Source organism: Anser anser (assembly GCF_964211835.1).
Source record: "Anser anser genome assembly, chromosome: 4".
Classification (NCBI taxonomy): Eukaryota; Metazoa; Chordata; class Aves; order Anseriformes; family Anatidae; genus Anser; species Anser anser.
Genome location: NC_139724.1, coordinates 38961790 through 38989082, shown reverse-complemented (window position 1 = coordinate 38989082; position 27293 = coordinate 38961790). Strand labels below are relative to the sequence as shown.

At 35.5% G+C, this 27293-nt stretch overlaps 1 protein-coding gene across 12 annotated transcripts in view; it reads right to left on the bottom strand.

The window, feature by feature from the left end:
• The window catches only part of LOC310898586 (uncharacterized protein), a 301122-nt gene that overhangs the window by 238945 nt on the left and 34884 nt on the right, over window positions 1-27293 (bottom strand). For 11 of the 12 annotated variants that reach the window (XR_014583460.1, XR_014583461.1, XR_014583462.1 and 8 more), the window contains exons 3-4: window positions 9150-9364; window positions 7698-7796 (exon numbers count right to left, since the gene is read on the bottom strand). The gene's annotated coding sequence lies outside the window, so the exon portion shown is untranslated. Of the gene's footprint in view, window positions 1-1706; window positions 4663-7697; window positions 7797-9149; window positions 9365-27293 lie in introns of those variants that run through there. The other variant, XR_014583470.1, reaches the window with a different exon arrangement.

Sequence of the window (27293 nt, the reverse complement as noted above, 5' to 3'; positions counted from 1 at the left end):
AAAGTAAAACTATAGAGCTGGTGTCAGCACCTTGCTGGTTGTCTTGCAGCTGAGCAAACCCTAGAAGATCATTTGCTCGATTTTTTAATGACGGTAACACTCGCGGCTTTCCAAACACCGCACATGATTTGCAGTTCGTTACTGGGTATGTTACTTTGTTTGTTCTGAAATGAATATGGTAAGCTTTTGCAGCAGCAGCTACTTCAATATTCAAAAGGCAGAATGCATTCTTTGTGGAAGCTATTTAACATACTCAAAGAATGAGTACAAAGAAGTACAAGTGTATTTAAAAATACAGGATTATCAGGAGCTTTCTATCTCTTAATGAACAGCACCTTATTATCTCAGGTAATGCACCAAGTAACCTTTTCATAACGCATCAACTTTATCTTACAAGTAGTAAGCAGAGTTTTTCCCCTAATGACTCCATTGAAAGACTGCATTATACCTGGTTTTATTGATGGTTAGGAATATTATTATAGTATCTTCTAATTGCCAGACTAAATGTGCTTATAAAATATTCACAGACATTTCAGAAAATAGTGCTCTGTTGGTGTGAGCTCTATGGTGTATTTACAGTGAGACAGTCTCTCTTTCAGTTATCATTTTGCTGAATCATGCAACTGGATGCTGAGTTGGTAAAAGTCATGAATATGTTTTCAGTAGTAAAGTCAGTACTAAGAATAATTATTTTTCTACTTCCATATTTTTTAAAATAAAATTCTCTGAGAGAAGAATTGCAACAACTTTTATTCACAAAACAAAAAAAAACTTAAGAGAACAAACTCTTCCAAATGATGAAACTTTTTAGAATGTTTGTACAAAAAGTTGAGATAGTGTTGAAAATGAGTATAAATCCAATAATAAGCACTTTTTTTTTCATTTTTCATTCATTCCAATTTTCTGTCTGCTCACCACATTAAAAAATGCCTGAAATTGGAACTTACCTATAAAACAAGCAGACTGTTTTTCATGCTGAAACCTAAACTCTAAAATACATAAACCCCAATCTTTTCCTACTGAAATAAATTTGAGCCTGAATCTCAATGAGTTACTTCAGGGAAAAGAAAAAAAAAAAATATATATATATATATTCCAACTTCAGCATCTCCGCTATATAAAGTAAGTTTACTACAGTGAACTGAGTAAGGGAAATTAAGAGAAATGAAATGCCCGTGTTTGCTAAGCACTCCCTTGAGTTTTGTGATTCCACATTGCCACATTGCAGTGGTTGGATCAACAAATAGTTTGTTCATTCTTTTAATTAAGGTATCTCACAACTGGCTGAAGCTTTAAAATGAGCAGTTACATGTAGTTCGATCCTTGAGGAGACTTTAGGAATTCTCTACTAAAAGCAAACTGTCCAAGACATTAAATCATACCATCCAACCTATACTTAGAGACCAGCTGAGCTTCAACTTAAATTGAGCATTTTTGTTTTTTCTTAAGAATTGTGATTTACAATTCTTGACATTACATGACTGTAAAATAAAAACAACCCAAAGACACAAGGCCAAATGCAGTTCCTGAATGAATGGAATATTCAACATATGATATTAGGAACTCTCAGTAATTTGGAAGCAAGGACAATTTTCACTGTCTCAGATTCCTGAAATGATTCTAAATGATGAAATTGTCTCCTGTTTTTGTTTGTTTGTTTGTTTGTTGTTGTTTGTTTGTTGTTTTTTTTTTAAATGGTCTGCTGCAGTTCTCAGGCTCAAATCTTTCTACATTTGAGTCTAATTGCACTGTTGGATAATCTGAACCCATGAAATAAATATTTCTGAGAAGTACAGAATTGTCAGTTTCAAGGTAATAAATTCAGAAAATACAGTGAGAAATGACTCTCCCGCAGATGTCTACTATCCATAAACTGCTGTTGGCTAAGCTGCCAGCTGAGTAAAAGGCAAGGAAGGCTCAGATAGGCCTTCTTAGCTACTCCTGTAAAGGCTCGTCTTATGTATTATTTCCTAACAAAACTTTCCAACACAACATTCATTACCATGTACCATTGATATGTTTACTAGTGCTGAGTCAGCAAACACAGTCAGGACTGCAGTTTTCGAAATGCCAAAGACAGCCCAGAGATTGGCAGACAAGTGCAGAGAGATGAGGCAGTTCTGAGGGGAAGGCAGAGAAGTCAAGTCAGGAAGACAGGGGCAAGGACACCAAGGTACAAGGCTGGGTACAGCAGAAGGTACAACACAGCTCAGGAAAAGCAGGAGAGTTTATGGTGTAAGTGGAGGGCACACTGTACCATTAAGCACTAGTGCAATCATATTGATGGGGAAATGAAAGATGATGACTCTTATTTCTGAGCACTTTGGCCAGTGTTTTTGGTGTTGTTTTTTTGTTTGTTTTGTTTTGGATACCTATCTGTTCAAGAAATGAAGTCTAAATATGTTTTTCATGTATTGCTATTACTATTTTTACCATGCAAAGCATTACAAATATGCATACGACATTCTACTGCTCTCAAAAGTGCTCCTCTTTGCAGTGAGGTGTCATTGGTTTACAGGTTTTGTAAATGAAGAAATTTGCATATTTTACAGAATAGATTTTCAGCTCAGAATCGCATCAAATAAGATAATGCATGAAAACAGCAACAGACCCTTGCCAAACCTTTGAGGAAACAGATGTTGAAATTGTAAATGTGAAAGAGTAAGTATAGTATTTGAGCTTTTACAGGAAAAATAACACATTGTAGCAAACACTACATTTCTGTACATGAACGATTGCAAATAGCATATCTTGTAAAATATTCTAAAATAAATTACTTATTGAATTACTTAAATTACTATTTTTGTAATACATTCATGATTTTTACAATTTAGCATGACTTGTAATTTAAAAAGGGGTTGTAAGGGAAGATGATAAATTTTTGGAATGGGACAAAGTCTCATTGTGAGTCACAGTAAGCAACTTTTCATAGTGCTGTAAAATCCTGCAGTTTGTTTAACAATGGCTCTAGCAGGTGGCATATGGCTAATACTAAGTCTGTCACTATCTCCAGGGTGCCAGACATTCCTCAAATTTTCTGTGAGAGGAATTTTTTGGTAGATTTGGATTGTAAAGGCACGTGAGCATCTGTTGCCTGCACAATCTCATTATCATTGACAGAGTTAACTCCTACAGTTCTCAATGTGGTGGCCAGGGACAGAAGCTCAACTTTTCCCTTTCACCATGGACAGTGATTTTGACAAGGTCTTGAACAAATGCTCCATTCAAATACAAAGAGAGATGTAGCTGTAGAGTAAATGCAACTTTTTGAAGGTCTGTTAGAAACCATAAAACAAAAAAACAAACAAACAACAAAAAATTAACATGATTTCTTGAGCGATGTTATTACTATTTTTAAGATGAATTCTTAGGTCAAGATTAAAAATTTTGCATTGTCTTTCCTTTACCATTATTTCAAGAGAAAACCAAGACTTGAAAGAAAATGTTGAATCCAAGTTTATCCAGAGTTAGAAACATCTGAAATATTTGCCCTTTATTTTGGATTTTATATTACTATCAGTCACCATAATATTTAAATTATTTACAAGTGAAATCAAATGCAATAAAATCCATAATAAGCTCAAAAGACTCTGGAACTTTCTCTCTTCTCTGTTTTAGACAAGTCTTTCGATTTTATGGACTGTTATTCAGTTCTTTATCTATTGCTCTTAAATTACTGACAGCTTTAAGAAACATGAAAGACATGGGAGAAATTAAGTTAAAGGAAGCATTAGTGTCTAGTTAAAGTAATCCACTTATTTTTGTGTACTATAATTGCTTTTCTTAGGGCCCGTTTAAACTCAGTTTATCTCCCCATAAATTTTACCACTGGTGAATTTGAGCAAAGAAAAAATTTCTAATGATGAGCCAGTGGAAAGGGAAAAAAAAAAAAAAAAAAGGGGGTGAAGTTTTGTAGTATACTTCAGTGTATAAACTTAGGCTCTCAAAGTGGGAATTGGCTGCAATGTCATGCTTTAGGTCTAAGAGAACTCCATTTTTCATTGCTTACGGTTCCCCGGCTCCAAAAAAGTTTTGAAACGTAGAGCACTGGCAGACAAATGCGTTTTCTGTTCAGCCAGTCCATGACCTATTGATGCCTGCCAAGTCACCACACTGGACTCCAGAAAGATAAGCTTCCTGTCCTTTGTTTATTATCTCTTCTATAATTTCACTATTTACACCATAAAAATTACCTCAGATTCACACCTTCAAAGAAATATTCCACTTGTGTCCTAAAAATATACTTGCTTAAAGAGCAAAGACTCGCAAAATGCTCCATCTAAATAGCTTTCGAAAAAAAAAAGTAAAAATAAAAAAGGCGAAGCATGGTATAATGGAAATATTTATCTTATGATGCTAGTAAAACACTTTAATTTTAATGTGGTGTAAAAGCAATAAGACACGCTTTAAGATGTCTAATTCTGTCAAAACACAAGGAGCGGAATGGAAACAGCCAACTGGAGAAGTCTGTGTTTTCACTGCAGCATTTTCTGTTTAGGAGGGTTGGAAAAAAAATCAGTCCGTCTAGTCCATCCAGCCCAAATGTTGTTATCTGTGGAATACTGTAAGTGAAGCAGGGAAGTGTCATCTACAGGACAGCTGCAACTGCTGTCCAGAGATGTTGGCATATAAGCAGGAAAGATGTTACCAATTTTGAAATAGCTGGAGGGGAAGAGAAATCTCTCTTTAGGATCAAGTAATATTCCATTTCTTTGTTTTTAAGACAAATCAAACCAGTGCTAGTACCCTGCCTATAGGGGGACGAACATATCTTTTCTGTAAAAACATTTAGGGAAGAAAAGCTTTCACAGAGAAATAATCCTTTTTTTTATTTGATTGTCTAATGAAAAAAAGTTTTCATACACAATTCCCCTTGCTGGTTCTGACCTGTCACAAAGAACAAGCCAGATACATACAATACAGTAAGTTTTCATATTTTTCTTTACCATGAAATGTTGATAGTGAGAACTATTTTAAACCTTTAAAAAGGAATGCACACAACCTTAAATGTCCAAATGCTTCAAGTACCATGTGCCCAGCATTAAGCTCAGATGTCACATTGCCAATCTAATGACTAAAATCAGCACTTTTAATAAGCCTTTTGGTGGGAGGAGCAGTTGAAGGAGAGCAACCCAAACGCAGATAGGTCAGAAGCAGAAATAATAATGTATACTTCATAGCACCTCTCTTTCTATGGACATTTTAGAACATCTCAAAATATTTGGCTGAGGAAGAGGATGGTGGCCCCTGACATGAATCACTGGCCACTCTTTATGGAAGCCTGACATAGACTAGCATAACAACTAAAGAAAACAGGAAAATCATCACAACAATAATCATGAAGTACAGAAGTTGTCAAAGGACTTGGCAATGGTCTCAGAAGACACACAACTGAGTCAAAACCCTTGGAACCTTTTGTACAGCATGGCTGCCAGATGCAGACAGTGTATTTCCCAGATTTTTTGGCTGGCCAGAACAAGAAACAAGAAACAGAACAAGAAACAGTGGCTGCATGTGGAATAAAATCTTATCTTCAGGTTTGAATTAAATGTGCAGTTAGATATACAGTACTAAGTATGTAAATATCTGATCAAAACTCTTCCTAAGTATTCTCTTTTTACTCCTACAATGCATATGAATCATGCTTCTTTTCTGTTAAAGAACTGTTCACAAATAAAATGAGACCCTAAGAACAAAAATGTAAAGAAGTGAAAGAAACATATATAAATTAAATAAATTGGAAACAATGTTAATCTTAATAACTAAAGGTTAACTGATATGAGGTACTCAAGTTTTTGAGGTCTTTTCTTCACTAGCACTTACAGTTTTGTAAATCTTGTGTAGAAGAAAGTATATTGTTTTGCATAATTTTTGCTTTTATTCCATTCAGGAAATAAGTCAGAGGATCACTGGAGCTTTCAACCAATTGGTGTAGGACAGAACACATTCTTCGTTATGTGAATCTGAAGACTAAGCCTGGACTTGTGTTTTTTCCTAAAAATCATGGATCCTGAGGCCCTGGAGATCCTCAGGTTCCCTGAGTGTTTTCTGTGTAAATGGGGTAAAGAAGAATGACACTGAAGGGGTTTTCTTCAAAAAGAGAGAAAGAATTAAGCAAGCAGCCCAAAAAGACATTGAGGCGTGAAGCCAGAAACCTCTTTATTCACTAGCACATTGTAATGTAACCCTGCCTAGCTTTTGCCATTACTTCAATGGAATCACTGTCATAAAAACATCCAATTTTGATGACTGAGCAAAGTTCTAATGGATTTTTTTCTAAATGTCTTTCAAAGTGTTTAGTACCAGAGGGTGATTTTTCTAACATTGGTTAAGATATATGGTTCTTTGTTTTATATATTTTTTTAATAATCTCTATGTGGAAGGCAAATAGTGTGCTATTAATCATACGTGTGATAGTTTTATATCTTTAACATCTCATGTTAGAAATGAGAAAATGTTAGACAAGGAAATAAATCACAGAATAGATGTTCTGTATGCTTGTCTTACCTTCCTGTTCTACTTCTACCTTTGGTGTCAATATAGAATGTAGTACATGGTACACAACATATGTACAAAATGCAGTTCATTGCAGGTGCAGAAATCAGTTATTCTTATTTCCCATGCTTAATATTATTGATTGAAAAACATCTTGCAAAATGCATCACAAAAAATATCTCTACAGTTGTCTGGTTTCATTGGTTTTGAAAGTCACCTACACCATGCTATTAACACTAAATTTTAGAACTACTTTAGAACTATTTATTCTTGCCGTGGAATTGCAAAAGGTTTATTTCATCTCATGATGTAGTATTTGCAAGAACTGGCCCTAGAGGCGGGGGGCTGCCCTATCCTGGAGTACATAGATAGGTCTGTAGCATAGGTCTGAATGACAGTGTATCCCAAACAAGTTCCGAATATACAGAATAAAAACCTCCAAGGATGACATCCTATCCCCCAAATCCTTCAAAAGCCGAACATTAGACCCATTTTGGCATTTAAATTTCTTCCTATCCATTTACTTCTCATCTCTCCTGGTGCATCAGTGCTGTGACTTATCTAAAACTAAAGGCAACTTGAGTCACCATTTGATGCCTTCCAGTATGGGCAGGTCACTATCAAATATGCACATGCAATCATATTTTGCAAATACTGAATACATTATAAAATACTCAGCACATAGTTTAACTGCTTTCTTGAGTCAGGTGTAAAGACGGGAACATGTCATGCCCTCATCAGGACACGTGACTCAAAATGTTCTGTTCAGGCAGTTTTGGGATATAACATCACTTCTGCTGGAGGAGCAAGAAATATCACAGTTGGAACAGACTGGTAAGCAGCAGACTGAGAATTGCTTTGAAAGAACGATGTAATACTTGCTTTTAGTGCAAGGCAGTGTGTTAATGAAAACCCTTGCTGAGTGCTCTACAAAGAACATACGATATCAAGCAAAACCAGTTGCAGCCCTTGAAACAAAATATTTCTTGTCTTTAAGGGAAAACCACTAGTTAAGGCTTTACCCCGTATTGTCCTGCTACATCAGCAATTAGATCAGTCATGAGAGTTTCAGCAAGAACCGGTCCAACAATTATTTTATCTGGAACAACACAGCTTTTACAGTGAAAACCACAAATAAACCAGTACAGTCTAACTTCTTAGAGCCTGTCCTAAACTGGTCACATTGTTGGTATGCCACTTACTTCTGTCCAAGAGAATAAAGATCTCTTCTAAATAACTGGGTCACATTATGAAGTTCACAGATATTAATCTTCTCCCTTGGTTTTCTTTCATATCGCTCCCTGAAATTAGATAACAAAACTGAGACAAGGGAGTATGACTGAAACAGCTTTAAAGTTGCCAGAACCCACGGCGTTAAAGATTTCAGTCTTTGTCAAATCCAAAGAGAAAGCCTGATCAAAAGTAGACGTTATAAAATGCTTGGCTGTAGAAATATTCTAGGCAGTGTTAGTGTGGGTTCCTATGAGATATCTAACTCCTTAGCACAGTAAATTTTGTTAATTAAACAACTTGTATAATATAGAGTTCCATTCTAAATATAATTTCCTTTGTAATTCCAGGAATAAACATAAGTTATTTTCATGTGACCATTAGACAGTATAAAATATTGGGTAAAGGTTAAGCAGAAAACAAAGCTAATTTGTACCTTCAAGGGCTAGAAATACTGGAGTTATCTCAGTCTCACACATGGACTGAGATATGGACATGGACACACACTGTCAATTAGGGAGATTCTTCTTGAATATGCTGTATTATTTTGCATGCTTTTGTTTCATTATCATAGTAAGAGTTGGTCTTTTTTTAATTATTATTATTTGAGAAATGTTTTGTTTTGAAACTAGGGTGGAAGCTTTCCTCTTTACATAAAGTGTTCTCATTTTTCATGTTAAATGCCAAAAAGGAAGAATATTCTATATGTAAACACTGAAGTCCTATGTTAGCTATTTAACATGCAACAGACTGCATACTTTTGGAGCAGGATACAGTAATAACAAGTCATACAAATCATGAGTATGTTCTTGAATGATTCTCAACTATATAATAAACATTCAGTAACCTCTCAACATATCGCATGAACGTAACTTTTCCTGGTACAAAAGAAAACCTTTTTCTCCAATTTCAAATATGCCTTATTGCATAGGATGCAGATGAATACAAAGAAATTTATGCTCCCCAAATGTTGAAAAGTAAGATATTTTTCCTTAAGAAAAAATATCCCACATTCTTTTGGGGATTTTTTTAAATGATATTTTGATTTGCCTCCCTCCTCTTTCTTTGATGTCGTGATAGACTTTCTTCTTTTTTTTAATCCCTTACTTATGCAATTTTACTTAAGGTCTTCTCTTATGCTTCGATGTGACTTCCCTAGGAGTTTCTCTTGAATAATTTTACTTACCGATTGCATCACTGAAATTTCTAATTTTCAAAATTTCTTAATCCCACCCCCAAAAGGTATTACTAGTTTCATCAATTTACTGAAAATAATGTACAATTCACAGTAAAAACTCTTTTAGTGAACATGGACTTACCTGAAATGTCTGCACAAGAGATGAAAGGTGAAAAAGAGAACTCAAACATTAAAAAAAAAGCGCAGATGAATTACTCACAACCGTAAAGCCAAATAACATACTTACTGTTTAATAGTAGAATAGGCTGCAATGTGTCTTCTGTAGTCTTGATACGTTCCTTATATCTGTCTCCATTTTGTTATTGGAAAGATTTAAATACTACTTTGTATAGGCAGTTAAGACAGAAAAGAGGTCTTATAACTGTTCATCAATGAACATCATGTTCACTATTTCAAACCATTGCTGTTGAAGTCTGAAGGAGTTCAATGTCTCTTTACTTCCTAAAGAAAAAAAAAAGAAAAAAAAAAAGACTTTCATTACTTCAGGAAGTAAAACTTTTAGCATATGTAATGATTAGGACAATTACAATTTTATTTTGTGACTTTTCCATGCTACACTAAAAGCTTGATTAGGTCACTTTGCCAAGTTGTTTGATAAATATCTGGTTAGAGTTATGAATTAACACAAATCTTTCAAGCCAGACAAATATCTTTGTGGTAGCTTAAACACCACAGGGATGGTAGAGAGACAACTCAGGGCTCTGTGAGCATCAGCAAGCTGTAAGGACGCCCAGCCTCAGCAGGACCTTCACCTCTACCTGGACCCCTTGGTAGAAACCTCCTGGCCCCAGTCCAGCCCCTCACCATGTCATGGGCTGCCACAGACCCTGCAACCAGCCCCCATCTCTGCCCACCCTGCCCGGAGGCTGTGGGACAGCTCAGCTCCTTGGCTGGTCCAGTCATGGTGGGGCTGCCAACCTCCAGCTCACTCCCCCTATGCAGCAGCTCTGCAACCCTGAGAGACACAGTAAAATGATATTAAGATATTTTTAGTAAAATATGCTGGTTTTACTGTATCTGCACTATTTCTCCAGTAACTGAAGGGTGAGATTTAGTCTGAAGGATTTATGAGATTAGTGAAATGGAGCCTCCCATTACAGCTTTAAGAGATTTTCTATGGAACAGCTTGGCTTATGTTACGTTCAGCATCCCAGAAAGAAAGATAAATCTATACCAAATATTAACAAATTATTATCAGTTGTAATTGCTAGCTTTAATAGTTGGTTTTAAGGGAACTATGTTGGAGCTAAGCCTACTTAACATCTTCATCAAGAGGTCGGACAATGGGAGGGAGTGCATCCTCACCACGTTTTCCGGTTACACTAACCTGACAGGACCAGGTGATGTGCGGGCTGGCAAGGCTGAGGTGCACAAGAAAGAAGGGAAGCAAAAAGTCCAAAAATACAAAAAAATATATTTATAAACACTGGAATAGTTTCTCCAGAATGCCCATACTCAGAGATTTTCAAAATCTGAATGGGGAAGGACCTGATTAACCTCATTCAAATTTGAAGTTAGCCTTGCTCTGAGCAGGAATTGAGCAAGGAACCTGCAGAACCCCGTTCCTGTACCATCCTCACGTTAAAACATCACGCTTCAATGACTATAGCTGAATTGTTCCTTTGCATTACAAACCAAAGCACTTAATGCTCAGGTGAAATCTCCTACGGAGAGTATCACTTGTAAAATATTCACCTATGTCAAATATCAGAACTGCTATTTAATTAGAGATTAATTTATGTCTCTACGCATTTTGTACTTTTACTATTACCTGACAATTTCATTTATTCATGTCAATCTTGTAGAAAAGTGGGACCTTTTTAAACTCTGCAGAGTTTTGGTCTTTAACTCATATCTTGTGACAACACATTATTCAGAATTTGTATTAAAAGCAATTATTTAATCAATTTTTATTTACAAGCAAAAAGGACTATATGTTTACGTTAGAGTATAGATGGCAGGCTGAGAGCAACGATGGTGAGATATAAACAGCTATTAAGGCGCAGTCCTTCTTAAATGGGAAATGACAGATATGGCATTATATTTATTTCAGTGGTTTGTGAAAAGCAAACAGACTTCACGCTTAATGATTTTGATTGGCACAAATAAAATTAGGCAAATAAAATTTGATCCCTTATACAAAATTTCTGTTATAATGTGAGAAGAAGGACAGGCCGATAACCCACTTTTGAGCAAAAATAAAACTACACATTCAATTTTTCCTATGAGGTTTGAAGTTTAGGAAGAATAAGGACCTACATGGATACAGTGTTCAAAACAAAACAAAACAAACAAAAAATTCAAACAAGCAGTCGGGGAAAGTCAGGAAAGAAAGGGACAAATTTGTCATTTTCCAAAATATTGAACAATTACATTAAAAAAAAACAAAAAACAAAAAAACCCCACTGATTTGGCACACCTCAGAAAAATCACACTGATTTTTCAGAAGGAAATGAAACTGATCCTCTGTGTCTTAGAACACCTAGACACACTTGTTGCCAGTGTCCAGCATCTTCACAAATTGTACTAATTTTGCAGTAGAACAGACAATCAGGAGAATTGTAGGCATTAATTTTGTTCATCTGCTATCTTTTAGCTAAGCATCTGTTTCCTACTGCAGTATCTCCAAACCACAGAAATAGTAGTAAGAAAGCGGGTGCATCTCTTACAGTTAGTGGGGAGAATGAGGCACAGCAATGACTCTGAAGGTCTGAGAAAATGACATTCTTTCAAGTCTAAGAGTACTTTGCTTTACATCCTAAAAAGTAGTTTTCACATTTTTCCAATAAGCAGTGCAGTGTTGGCACTTCCAAGAGAGTCACACAGACAACTACTCCCACTTAATATAATGGTTGTCTGTGGAAAAGTAGGGTCATCCCATGAGTTCTCTTGGTCTTCATTGCATAAGCAAACCTTCACTGACATTAATGTCCTCCTGAGAAATGTCTATTTCAAACTGGTATTTTCCAGCACAAAAAAAAAAAAAAAAAGCATTCGGCAAACAATCTTACAGTGCTGCTCTCAAAAGTCAAAATACAAACAGCCATGCTAAAATCTTGTGGGTGAGACTTATTTAATTAATGCTGTTGTGCCCTTTAGCAACCAGCCTCTGAATAAAGGGCACAGGGAATGAATTAAGAACTGAGAAGTCAAGACAGACTTCTATTAAAAGAGAGAGAGAGAGAGAGAGAGAGAGAGAGAGAGAGAGAGAGAGAAAGGAGATACTACTGTTACTTTCTGGTAAAGATCTTCAGTGACAGGTTAGTGTAGGACATAATAGGATACCAGTTTTTATGCACTGAGAATAGAGTTCCTTGCTTATATTAGTTGAACCCACTTGAATCCAGAATCTAACAATTTTAAGAAAAAAAATGCTATTAGTGTTTCTACCATATTCTTAATCTTGAGCAAGATGTCATATTTTTGCTTTTTATTTCGGAAGGGAAAACAGCCATGTATGCAAACAATATATAAACAATTTATATACAAGAAAAGGTAATGTGTTCTTTTCAGTCTTACTACAGTTGTAAGGCAGAAAACAATGGTGGTATCTTGGTTCCATTATGCAATAAATGTGGTTATCTTGTGGAAACCAAATATGTTGTCTTTCTATAACCAGTACCAGGCAGGAACATAGATACCGTTTATATTTTTGTTCCGAGATCTAAACAGGGTTGCACAAAGGGCTTGCAAAGTGTTTCAAGATTTTAGATCCTGAACATACTGATATCAGTAATGAAGTAAACTAGTTCTTACTTGCAGTACATCATATAACTTCTTTTCCTGGGAGACAAAAAAGTAAGGTTCTTTCAACTTCAATATAAACTTTTTGCTTAGAATAAAACTGTTTTAAAGTTCCACTCTATCAGTTCTGTAACATGAGACTTTCTGTACAAATGAGTAGTAATGCAGGGAGGTATTCTTGATTTGTCCGTGAGAGAATTTCTCTCATTTCAGAAAAAAAAAAAAAAAAAAAAAAAAGGCTCATTGCTATTTAGAGAAAAAGGAGCATCAAGAAGACATAATGTTTCTATAGCAACAAAACTTCCTCATTTCATGTTCCTATTCACACTAATTGTTTCATTCTGAGCCACTTCTGGCATTTTGCAACCAATAAAAAGGGTAACAAAAATTACTTCCTACGTTTGTACAGTTAACTCTTCAAATGTGCCTAGCAGTCTGGAACTTGTGTCAAAGGCAGTTACTCTGTGATCATTAATTGTATGGCAGAGTAGAAGTGGTGTTATAATTTTTGCACTTTTAAAACAGAAATCTTCAGTGTTGCTGGAAAACTGAATGCAGAATAAACTCAAATTAATATGCAGAACAAAGTCCAGTGGACTAGATTTGGCAGAGACATTATCAAAATGGAAATATATATATATATTTATTTATTTATACTTATATCACTTCTCATTCAGATAGCTAGTTTTTCAAATCTGTCTCATTATGAATTTCTATTCATTAAATATCCTCTTTTCTGACTGGGAAAACCTGTTTTTTTCCCCTTTCAAAATAAATGTGTGCTTTATTTTAGCCTTTCCCTGGCAAGTACTCCTAAATATTCACAAAGCTATCCCTTTTGTATTCCTTCTTGTTCTTCTGTGGTATAATGTCTACAATAAATAAGTAAAGTTTCTACAGTACACGGTATAGGAGTCTTCACTGGTGCCCAATCTTTTTGCAGGATGAATAGCAACTCATTTTTATAGCCTATTACTTAGTGACATACATTTTGTGATACCAGCACAAAGCTATCCAGCTGTCAGCATCAGTTCTGGTAGTATGATGAAGACTATAATTGAAGAACATCTTTAAAACGCTGCTGAGAGTTGCAAGAGAAATCCACAAAGAACTGATTCTGTATTTAAGCCTTGCACTAATGGAAGGAAAAAAGTTGTTTTTATAAAAAAAAAAAAAAAAAACAAACTTTTTTTTTAAATTAATCACAGAAAAAAAAAATATCTAAAATGTAGGATTTGTTGCCCATGTCTGCTAAGCTCCTTTTTATGAGGGTTATTTGAAATTAGCCAACCAACCTTCCTACTGAATTATCTTAAATAATGCTGAAATATTAAATATTCACATACTGTAGTGTAGAAAAAATGGGAAGATGGTTAAAGTTCAACTCATACTCCTTGAACTGCTTGGCCCCAAACAGGATTTTCCCACGTATGCAGCAGGAAGCATGTATCAACAATAAGAATTTTTTAATAGTGGAGAATTAGATTCCCATGCTGAGAAGAATGATATGGAGAATATTTTATTAATTGGTAAATGGTGCATCTATGAATCTAAGGTTTTCTGTATTTTTTTTTAATAAAGCCTTTTAAGAGCCATGCAGTACTGATAAGAGATATATGAAGAGCTCTGGAACTATGGACAAAGTGTTTCAGCTGCTCCAAAATGCAGCTAAGTCCCCAAATGTGAATGGATTTATGAAATATCTCTATTCAGCTTAAAAATCCTTGCTCCTTTTAGAAATTTACTGCATGTTAAATTGTATAAAAAGTCAATAGGAGCTGGTGCAGACCTGCATGCCTTTTAAAGTCTTTCCAAATATCTGTAATCAGCAAAACCTTGCCTGTACATAATGCATACATTGCATATTTTAGAAACTCCTACCTTTAAAACGTTGAACAAAATTTAATAAGACAAGCTTTTTCTTGAAACTGTTTTATATATCCCCTGGAGTAATTTTGTCAAAGTTATCACATCTCCTAACATAAAAGGACAAACCTTTTATTGATAAATACATCCTTTACCACATGAAGAAATTTCCTTCTTCCTTATTCCCTCCCTCACCCATCTCAAACCATTCATAACCACATTCCTTTAGTTCAAAGGTGGGAGAGGAGAAAACATTCATCTCCAATGTTACAATTCTTCAAAAAAAAAAGATGGCTTAAAATGAAGAATAAGTAAAGTCAGGGAATTTGACACAGCTTCTATTATAATGAGCGTTTTTATTATATTCGAAGCGGGATGGAATAGTAGTGCTATTTTCATGTTTGAGAAATGGCCTTTCCAGTGAATATATATAATTTGAGGGGACAGAGATGCTCGGTGAGGCAAAATTACTTCTAATGGTCCTGCCACCACTTGGAGATCTAAGATATATTTTTATGTCACTGTCATCTTTACTTGGGTTTCCAGTAGTCATGCCTCTTCCTATGGGGTTTCCATAGTAATTAAGGTATACTTTAAAAAAAAAAAAAATAGCCATTGGCACTTATTAGCACATCAAGGAAAAAAATGAGTGTGTGTTAATTAACTAAGCACTAAATATGTTTTTGGCTAGGTAAAAGGAGCGTTTGCCTGTCAGTTAGCTTAGATTTTCTTTGCCTTATATTCAGGCCAAAATGTGTTTTAGTTAAGCATAAAGTGTTCATTACCAGTGATAATTTACACTATGTATCAAAACATATTTATAGAGCAATATAGCAGAAAAACTTTATCATTGAAAAAATATATAGCACAATGCATCTATTATGTCTATATAATTTAAATTTAGTGATTTTGATAAATCTGCAAAGTAGTTTCATAAATGAAGCTTCACGTACCTCAAACTTATTCTGAAGACTGCGTATAAAAAGTGAACACCTACAGTCTCTTCCAACCCTTTTGCCACAGTCTAATTTAAATAATACCCAGTTTTGCTGATTTTTCTACACAGGAACTTTTTCACTAAAGTAGTGTGGTGGGATATTAAAAAAAAAAAAAAAAAAAAGGCACTTAAAAGTATTTAAAAACACTTCATCCACAGATGCTAAATAAACACCAAACCTTTTAGCTGGATCTATTTTCCTGACACATCCTAGAAGTGTAGAGAAGGCAGGTTTGTCCTTAATGCCTTTTAACTATGCACACTGATACACAGATATCTCTGTAATGAACAACGACTTTTTTTAATCAAAGAGGACTAATACACTTTCTTCAGGTTATATTCTCAAACACAGAACTTGTGTGAGTGCCATTCACAATTTGCAATTTGCAACATATAATTTATCCCAAAGTTATTTCTACTGATACTGCTGGGAAATAATGATACTATTTTTTTTTTTTAATATATCCCCAGATTGCTGTTTAATAGCCCTTGATTAGCATGTTTTCCCATGAATTTTGCCTAGGCAATGTTTGAATTCATTCATATTTTTGGTGACTACACAGGTCTTTGCCAATGACAACTTAATTACTTCCTTTTTGTTTATATAGAATGTCTCCCCAGCAATTCACTTGCTGCATCCCCTTGGGCAGTATGTGAGACACCTGCAAGAATTAACTGCTTTGGCTGATCCTTTTAATTTCCTATTCATAAATATCCTTATTTGATGTAGCTTCTGTTTTTAGTTGGAATCTACTTATAAATGGCTGAAGTCACCTCTTAATTAGTAATAATATAGCACCAATTTCCTATATTTTTTCATAGTTTCGAGTACTGTCACCTTCTTCCAAAATTAGTCAGAAAACCCCTAGTACTGTCACCTCCCCACTTCACCTCCCACTAGGGCATGAAATTCCAATGTGAAGAGAAATTAAAATGTGTAGCACTTTAGTGATATAGCAACCTTAGTCCTCAGCTTTGAGTCCTTTTTTATTAAAAAGATATAGCACCTTTCCTTCTTCAGAGTGATCTACACTGTCATTTTTCACACCTGGTGACTAGAATCTCATTGATATTTTTTTCCCCTCACCAAAATTTCTTGGAACTATCAGCAATTTTAAATAGTATTTTCATTTATCTACCTTATATTCTTGTATTTATCAGTTAGATGTAGAAAGCAAGAGCATACTTATATTATGATTATTATGATATTTTCGTATATATATATTTTTAAGACCTCATAGATTTTGGGTTACCACTCTAGAAAGACTGGGAAGAGTGGGTATGCACTATACAATTTTAAAACAATAAAATTGTTAATGTTTTATAAATAGAAAATGACTCCAAAAAAAGCTCAGTAGTTTTCTTAGAAGGCACCAATAGATGTTAACATCAGTCTTCAATTTCAGTTACTTATTCTCTGCTGAATCTGTCACTTGGGGACATATACTGGAAACTTTTTTCTATCATTTTGGACTTGAGCAAATGCTGAACAATTCCTTAGTCTCATCTTAGGTTTTTTATGGTTTTAGACTGAAGTTTGTTTATACCTCGTCAAATTAGTCTATATGAGTTTAAGTTGCCTACACCTTACCACACAGCAAGAGAGTCAGGCAAATGATGTTGAGAAGACAACGAATAACCTGAAAATTTAAGGGACTAAGACTACTCTATTAATATCCTTAAGGGCCTGTCCTCCAAATACCCACTATAGATAATTATGTGGTGCAACTACCCTTCAAAATAGGGAAATAAATAACTAACACTGTTGTGTAGCTGGATTATGTATTTCTGTTTGGATAGCAACTTCTTATCAGAACAACCTGATACCTAGAAAAACCCAAAACAATACAGGAAATAAACCGTCCATCTATAACATCCCTCAGTGAAACGAGCTATCAATAAAACACTGTTAAACTAGCTACACAGCCAGCTGAATTAGAGAACAAAAAATCATTACTGAATGAATTAGATGTTATTAGATCAGCCCTATTAATGCCTGTAATATATCTAATATACCCGTGACTTCTGTATAGATGGACTTGAAATGCTTAGAGAATGGTTGGGTAGACATTGAATACACCTAAGATCACATACCTCTGTATATTTTACTTATTAACGTAGAGCATCGTAGTGCATAAATAGGTGTTTCCAAACAATTCTGTAAATAATATATAACAAACTGGAGGAAATGTAATCATCTGGAATTAGAGACAACGTATAAGCTTTGTAGCCCTCCCTCTCCACCCCCTCCCCCCCCAACTTCTGAATATATTATTTTTACATTGTATTTAATAAAATTTATATGTAGCTGTTTAGTACTTTTATATTTAGCACATTTTTTCAATCTTCCAGTCTCTGACATGGAATGCTTTAGTGGCTTCTCTTTAGTGACTTCTGGTTTTTTTGTTTGTTTGTTTGTTTGTTTTTTCCCTTCTTTCCTTAAAATCTTAGTCTGAAAACATGTCAAAATATAAGACCTTATTTACAGTTTTGATAACAGTTTATCAGAGAATAATACATCCCCATTTGTGCTATTTGTAATTCTTGGTAAATGTACCTATCTTCCTCACAATAACTTTCAACTAAGTATTTTTTATTATTTATTTTTTGCTTCAACTGTTAGCATGGTCTTATGCCTTTCTACGTGGAACACTGCTTAAAACATACATATGTATACATTTGACTTCACTGTCTGTGTACTCCATTTCAGTTTAACTACATTTTCCTCTATCATATCATTTAATTTTGTGATTTTATTATATCAAAATGCCAGAGGGGTTGTCTCTTCCAAACAAAAATAGCAGACTTGTTCTCAGTACTCTAGCAACAACAACAACAAAAAATCAGTAATTCAGCTTGGAGGAAAGGTGCAACTTACACTCTAATTTGTGCTACACATCTTTCTCCTTACTATACAGCTGTTGTAAATAAGCGATGGGACTGATTATGAACTCCTAAGTTTGACTTTGCCATTTCCCTGTTAGTGTATGTTCTGAAGGGCCACTTAGCTGTGCATGGGAAGAATCGAGAGGTATATCCAGCTATGCAGCCAGTAGGTGTCTCCCTTACACCCGTACAATAATCGCATCGGCTTGTGCTGTATATACACATTTAACAAGGTCTATATGCATTTCAGTGTGTGCGGGGTGCGGGCATGGCATTATATGCTGTATTCCTGAAAGGGTAGAAGTACAGGGAAAGATCAAATGTAATTTAATTTGAACAAAGTTTCCCAAGTCCTTTCAAAATGCTTCATGCCACAGCAGAGAGTTTGGGGAAAGCACGTATTTTTCAAGTGTTTTTCTTATTCTCCATACATTATATTCATACAATTTTGCTGAGCATATATTGTAACACTCTAAAATGAACAACATCTAGAAAGACTGAGATAGCCCCATCCTGTCTTGCACAGCACTAATAACAAGCAGCTTGAACAACTAGATTGAGAAATACTTTAGAACATTTTCCATTAAAAGTATTAGATTCCCATGAATCTTAGTTTTTTGATTTAATGAATCCATTCTATTGAACATGTTAGGCAGCTGCAATAACTCATTAGAATTCCAAACTGACTACAGAAAACCCTGTGTTTTAATTAAAAGTAATTTATCATTAACAACTTGAAGGTTTATCTTGTTTCCGAATTACCACTAAAAAATAAAACCCAACACATCTGCAAATATTGTATGATAGAGAATTTAGTTTCACAAGTCTTAAAACCTTAATAAACCCACTTCTGATTAATGTTTTCTGCATTACTGCCCTCAGAGTCCTGTCCTGCATTTTGCATAAGTATCAAATGTGTCTGGACTTCTGAAAACCCAAGAGAGAAGAATATGAAGGTGCTTTCTGAGAGCCAGTAGCTTCTTTTTTTCTGATAGCCAAGTGAAAAGGAGAATCTGTCAGGCTGCAAAAGCCATGGGAGGAGAGGCAATGAATGTGTCCAAAATCAGTGCTTGCAAAAGACTGCAGGAGTAACAGCTACACACAGCCAGGGAGAACTGGAGGAAACTGTAGCAAGCAAAGAATTGTAGCAGGTGTGGAAACCTAAACTGAGAAAGGATGTGATTAGAGCAGGAAGAGGTATTGGACAAAAATATGGGAAGGAAGTGTTAGAGAGAGAGAACTATAAGACCACGCAAGTGGGCTGGGAGAGGAGGAAGTCTGAGAAATTTGTGGGGGAATACTGACACGAGCTTCTTATTGGGTGTGATAGGGAAATGCTGACGGCATTCAACCTCTGAGATAGAGGGAGAGGGCTGGGACTTGGGACGCAAGTGGTATGAGACTAAGACGTGGATTTGCAGCTTTACTGTCCCAGTCGCTCTCTGTTTTTGTTTTTCTTTGTTTTTGTTGTTGTTTTTTGTTTGTTTGTTTAAAATCAGTAATTTTAAGTGATCATTTTAGACTTACGTAAAGCCTTTATATGAGGGGGTTCAGATTCTGCAATAGGATAATTGGAGATAGATTCCTAGCAGAAAAACCTCGAGATGTTGAAACTGAAGAACTATAGTTGAAATGTGAAATATGGTACACAACCTCCACTGTAAACCTAAAAGCCACATTCACTGCCACAATGATCTTGCAAAGACAGCTTATAAAAACACAAGGAAAAAAAAAAAAAACTGATATAATTGCTTAGTTGCAGACTGATGATAATGGAAAAAATATCTCTTGGCATTTTGTGGCTTCTCTTAAAAGTGGAAAGAATGCATCCTAACCACACCCAGAACAGCATCAGCAAGACAGCTAAAACCAACAGTAAAAAACAAATTTCTTGAAAAGTTCAGCTTCAGAAGAAGCAAAATCCTTGCTGAATTAAGTTCAAGTTGGAGAACCACTTCAATTCAAAAATACATATATGCAGAAACAAGAATATTTCCATATTGACAGCTTCAGTAGTTTTTCTTTCAGACTGGTCTTCTCAGTTTTTAATTATTTTCTTATAAATATGTTTGTTTTTTCCTGAAACCATCATTAAACTTTTCATGTTGAAGAAACCATCTTAGGACAAAAAGTTTCCCTCAATTCTTCAAAAAGCCTGAAGATCTCTCCTTTTGGTTTGGCTATTGAGCTAAAAATAGCAGCTTTTACAAACATAGATGAAGCAGGTGGTAGCAAGGCCATCATGATTAGGTGTAGTTTAACACACCTTCCCACCTAGTGACCCCCAGCCTTCTCAGGCCATATACCTACACAAAACAATACTTTCCAAAGTTCTGAAATGATTTAGACCTGTTCCAAAAGAAAAAAAAATGCTTGAATACTTGTTTGCTGAAGTTACCTGTCAAGACCCAGCAGGAAGATGGCTGCTCTTCTCAGGGAAGGAGGCAGCAGCCACGCCTGGGCCTACTGGGCAGGGTCCCACAGGGCTCAAACAAGACAGGCAGCAGTTGGGGGCCAGTAATGGGGCTCAGACACAACCCCTGACATACCAGGGGACAGAGCAAAGCCTTCCTAACTCAGTGAAGGGTTAACAGCCTGAGGCTGAGCTTAAATGGGACCCAGAGGTATGGGCCCAGGTGAGGCTGGTTGGGGCCAGGAAGGCCTATTAGTGCCCTCTGAGCCCGGGCATTATCATGCAAGGGAAGAGTTACTAAACAACTGCAGGCCAATATTTCTTACCACATGTTTGGGAAATCCTTAGAGTATGGATTTCATATGTCTAAAATCACATATTAAAAGGCAATATGTCATAGGAGGAAATGGATTATTTGAAAATTCCATAAGGATATATTAGAGAAGGGATTTTTTTATTATTTATTTTTTTCCATTTTAAAGGCCAGCTTGGCTGCTACATATGTGTGTAGAACATGTGTGTAGAACCATATTAATAAAGCTTTGTTTAAGTGTCTGCAAACAAAGATATACCACAAAACAAAAAGAAAAATTCCTAAGCAGTTAATAACCTTCAGGAGCCAGCTTTATAGATGGTTTTGAAACACTTACCCAGAAACCCTTCTGAATCTGTCGAGGGCTAAATATCATTAAATATTGGCTGTAAGTACAGAAGTTACTTTTGAAAAATAGACTCATTTTCTTTAGGTGTTTATGTCCCCCTATATTTTCACTTAAATGCAGGATGATTTTCAAAGTATTGCCAATAAGCAAATATTTCACTATTACAAACATTTAGAACCTTCCCGGAAATTTGTCAACAAACCCTCACAAAACTGGTGATTTTTTCTTCTATTTCACACTACTGCAGTTTCCAGTTTCAAATTAAACTCATAAAAAGCAATCATATATTAGCTCTTGTCAGTGTTCCTGGTCCAAAGATACTTCTTTGTCTTGCTGTTTTATTTCACAGGAGGGTTTTGTTGTTGTTTTGCTTTGTTTTTTTTTTTTGTTTTTTTTTTTTCTCCTTTTTCAACTCTGTCCTTTCTGTCAGCTTTTTCTTCCAGTTCAGGTCTCTTGACTGGGTTAGATACATGATCCAAATAACAGCTTATTTATCATGCTGTTTGGTGATGGATGCTTTGACGATTGCCTCCTATTCTTTTCTGACTGTAAAACTGAATTAGATTCTACACCGTGCAAATATACACAATACACATTGTAATGGCAGCTGGTGGAGTGCTGCTGTAGCCAATTCTGAGTCTTTTTCCAGTCACAACTTCTGTTTCTTGTCTTCTATGCACAGCTCTCCTCCACCTCCCCCCTCCCAACCAGTACCCTAAAGAAAATGTAAAAAGTACCAGGCAATGGCACCAGCTGGTCCTATTTTCTGTCAACAGATATTCATGGTCTCTGATTGGAGTCATGGTCCCTAAAAGCCACATTTACACAGGAGAAGAAAATAACACTGTACCTTTTCTCACAAAGGAAAGTTAAACTATTTAGAAAATCTGCTCATGTATCTCCTGACCCAAAAATGGCCATCTAAATAATAAAATGACAGCTTCTTCAAGACATGGATGCACATGTAAACACAGTATAAGTATGTAGAAGTATGACTTCCATATCTTTCCCACTTAAATAAAAGGAATGAGCTGCTACCTGTTTAAAACTAAAAGAGATTTAAACTTCAAAAAAGCTCTTATCTTTTGACACCACAGATGTTCTTAGTTTTTCTTAATCTTATAACATTTGCTGTACAGTAAGGAATCATAAGATTAACAGTCCCATGATATTTGTGGGTGAAACATAAACGGATGTAAAAAAGTAACTTCAACCCATTCTGCTTTTTTGTTTTTTTTAGATTTGTCTCAACTTTAGTAATTCAAACATTCTCTGTTTGTTTGTTTAATTCAATATATCCATAAAGAAAGGCATAGAGGCACTTAGTTTTAGACCTTTGAATGTTTCTTTTTTCACATTGTGAGGTAGTCAACCAAGCTGATAAAGGCAGTTTTATTGTTTTGATTCCCCAGTTTAATGTAAATGCATTTAAGCCCACTGTTGGTCAATATATGACAATACTTATCTTGATGTGGCTATGTAAGCAAAGGGCCAAAGGCATTTTGCAGATTGCTGCAAGCTAACTGCAACCATGATTGACTAATTTACTGTTCAATGGTGTAGCTGTTAAATAGATCCTCTCTTTTCATCTGCCAATTTCTTACAGTTATTGTGACAACAGCTGAACTACATCTCTTTCCTTTTCTTCCTTGTTAAAGTGAATTACCTCTATTTATACTGCAAGAATGGTGTGTATTTCTGAAATTCTGTGGTATGTCAGATGTCTGCTTCACTACAGGTATAGGGTAGGTTTTTACTTCACTCCATGTATTTATCAAAGAAGTGCTTCATGAAAATTGTTAATGGCTAAGAATATCAAAACTTAGTTCATTTATGTTCTCCTGTTTCATAGATTGTTACCTGCCTATGTACTCCTACAATATTTTCACTATATGATCTGCTTTCTCATATACTTCAGAATACAAAAACTTTTACCTGAATACCCATCCTGATCAACCTGTCATGGAGGTCTTTTTTAATTTTGTTTGTCTTATGTTTATGTCTTAGAGTTGGAATGAACTTTGTTTTAAAAGTACATTGATTTTAACTTAAAAAAAATGCTTTTAGACTTAAACAGTCTCAGCTTGAATGAAACCCCTCAAAATAGGCAAGATATTGTTTTGGCTTCCTTAATACAAGAATAAGGAAAAGATAAGGAGTATGAATTTGAGTTTGTAACTCATAGTTTGTAAACTCAAGTTTGTAACTTGGTTGTTTGAAGCTATCTACAGGCCTGGATCTTCCATGCAGTACCACGCTCCTCAAGTTTTTTGTTTGCTTTGTTGGTTGTTTTTTGGTTGGTTGGTTATTGTTTTTTTCACTTTTCTGGTCTCTTCCCATCTCTGACATTCAAAAGGTTCTTCTGTCACAAAAAGTAACAGGGTCACTTTCACTAGCTTTGTGATCATTCCCCTATCCTCTGGGAATTTTCCAGTCCTACTGCCCAACTGCTTTGGTTCTATGTTATACCGAGTCTTGCACTAAATGAGTGTTAAACTAAGAATCCAGTCTATACATCTTATTTTCTAAAGTTTCCACCTAATTCCACTTTCTGATACAGCATCCTGTAATTTTAGTAGCTCTGTTTGTAACTGTTGCAAGGAACTAAGATATGTAGTCAGTGCATTAAGCATCGTATTTTATCAGTATGTTTCACAAAGGAAAATGTTTAGTAAAAAGTGGTGCAAGATACAGACACAGATATGGATTCAATTCTAATGATCCTAATGATCACATAGATTTTTGTGTTATCTCACCTGACCTATTTACATTGTCATATTGAGCTTTCCTTATTATTTAGTACTAATTTAATACTAGGAACTACTAGTTCCTTCCCTCTCACACACTGATCTTTTCTCTGGTGGTTGCTTTTTGTCAGATTCATTGTTTGGTAACTTCAGTCAGTACTAAGTTTCATAATATCTTATATCACAGTTTCCTTGTAAGCTTCATAATGTCCAGACTTCCTGGCTTTTTGTGAAATAAATGGTGACTAGACCAAGAACAAATCATACTCAGAAAAAAAAAAATACTGGTCTCGTTTGTCTGGAACACTTCTCTCCCTGATCTCTTTATGATCATCACAAATATTTGCAAAGTTAAAGCATGAAATCCAATGAAAGGGTTGGAGAGGACATAAAAAGAACAATTTTGACAGTTTAAAGCCCCACATCCAACACTGTTGTAAGCTGTCTGCACCATGTTTAAAATTGAAAGCAAGGGAACAAAACATTCAGGACATACAGATAATAAAGAACAAAATAGACTATAAATGTGAGACAGCTGGAGACAGCAATTCTAAAGCTATAATCTTCCTTGAGTATATCTAAAACAGAGCAATCATTTCTGTTTCTTGACATTAGCAAAGAATAACTCTGATTCACTGAAAGTTCAGAATTTGTTCTGATCTTCTGTATGTAGGATTTAGTTCTTAGTGACACTGTAACTACCAAGTGCATTAAGAATCAAATAGACATTTATTCTGCACACATTATCAGAGGGTACTGAGAATAAACAAAAGTATTTCTGACCTAGAAAAATAGAAATGAAGGAGAAATAGTATCAGAATTACAACAGGAATAGTTGATTAGGAAATGTCATAAAACATCGAGTATTCTCCTGGAGAAGCTGGCAGCCTATGGCTTGGATAGGTACACTCTTTGCTGGGTTAAAAACTGGCTGGATGGCTGGGCCCAGAGAGTGGCGGTGAATGGAGTTAAAACCAGATGATGACCAGTGTTCCCCAGGGGTCGGTGTTGGGGTCCATCTTCTTTATCCATCCTAAAGAGTAGTCAGGCATTGGAACAGGTTGCGGTGGAGTCACCGTCCCTGGGAGTGTTTAAGGAAAGGTTTGACACGGTACTTAGGAGCATGGTTTAGCGGGTGGTATTTGTGATAGGGGTGTGGTTGGACTAGATTATTTGGAGATCTTGTCCAACCTCAAAGATTCTATGATTCTATGAAAAGTAGATCATCCTTGTCAGATATAGGGAAAAAAAGCCTTCCAACTTGGCTTCACCTTGTGTTTTCCTTAGAGAAAAATAAATTAAAAAAAAAAAAAATTACTGAGCCCCATTCTGATCTTCTTTATATGAATATAAACTGCACTGAATGGAGTTATCCTGGTGTATTCCAGCATAAATACATTCAAATGGTTCTATGTGAACCTGAAAATCCTGTGAGAAATGAGCCAGAAAGAAGACAGTAAGAAGCCCCATTTTAGGGAACCCTGTGCTGGAATCCTCAGACTGCAAAACACACAGTGGTTCAGCATCATTGAAAAAGACATGGTAACTGGCTTAAGTCAACAGCAGCAACAGCAGCAGGAGGCATATGGGCTGAATACTGAAGAGCAAATTCCTTTCCCATAGATATGAAAATAGAAAGGAAACATGAAGCTCTGGGGTATGCAAAAGATATAGGCACTTTACTCGGTAAAATGAGAGAATCCAATCTTCAATACGTTAAAAAAATAATATTAAGAGGACTTTCTTTTTTGTTTGTTACCAAAGTGTAAATTTCAAGATCTTTTTTTTTTACTTCAGGTAAGAATATGACAATTTATTCTCCTGTGAAACTGTATTTACTAACTCCCATGAGGGTCCATTTTTTTTCTTTTCATGTTGTATAAACTTAAAATAATTGACATAAGTCTGTATCTGCTCTGGATATAGCTATCTATAAGCAAAATATATATATATATTTTTTTTTTTTTAGAAACAAGAGTTCTATGCTAAATTACTTTAAAAATAACATTATACACTCTCTATAATTATATAGCAGCTAAAATGACAGTATACCACCCAGGGTTTATAGGACTCTAACCTAGGGGTGATATGAGGCATTTCATCTGTGTCTGCAGAACATCCTGGTGTACTGAAGACCAGGATGCTTGAGGGTCCTCTGAGTGCTCTTGTAAGAAAAGCAATACTTCGCAGTCCTCACTCCATAGGGTGAGAAGTTACATCAGTGAAAACAGTTTTCTGATTTACACATGACAGCTTGATTCATTTGCCTAAACAGGGGATCCCCAGAATCATCTGAGGTATTTCAAGGTACCTAAGATATGGTACTGCATGGAGCTGACAGAGATTATACAGTGTGAACAGGTGACTGTTGTCATTTTGGTTTCAAATTTCACCAGATCCCTATATGTGAGCAACTGAATAAAGCCCTGGGCAGCACCCAGAGAAGTCTACCTGTACTCAGCTCCCTCTAATCTTTCTTCAAGCATGACATGGCAGTCCTGGAATTTCTTCAGAATATTAAAGGACCCACAGCATTCAGACACTAGCCAAACGCAAACCTAAGACTAGACCTCAGCATATATATTGATGGAAGCACTTTATGAGGACAACATTTCTTAAATCACATTGGTTTTGTGCAGTGAGTAGCTCTTTGCAGGATTTGGTGTAATTTAAATAGACAGATTTGAAACCTTTATCCCAAACAGATGTTTTCCACAGACATAGTAAATAAAGTACACTTAGGTCTATGATTTCTTTCATTTCACTGATAAAATGTCAAATATTTATTTTATTGCAAATTAATTCAAATTTTAAGTACACTTTGGAATCTAACCACTTAGTCATACAGTAAGGTATCTCTACATCTGAAGAAACTCCACTCATTTAAGGCGTGTGCACGAATGTGTATACGTATGCATATAAGCATAAAAAACTACTCATACACACGAGCATAATTTGATCCATCAGCAGCTAGTGAACAGAATTATCTAGCAGAGCTTTCCCCTAAAGCTAATATTAATGATTTTTTTCGCCTCCCTACTTACGTAAGAAAACA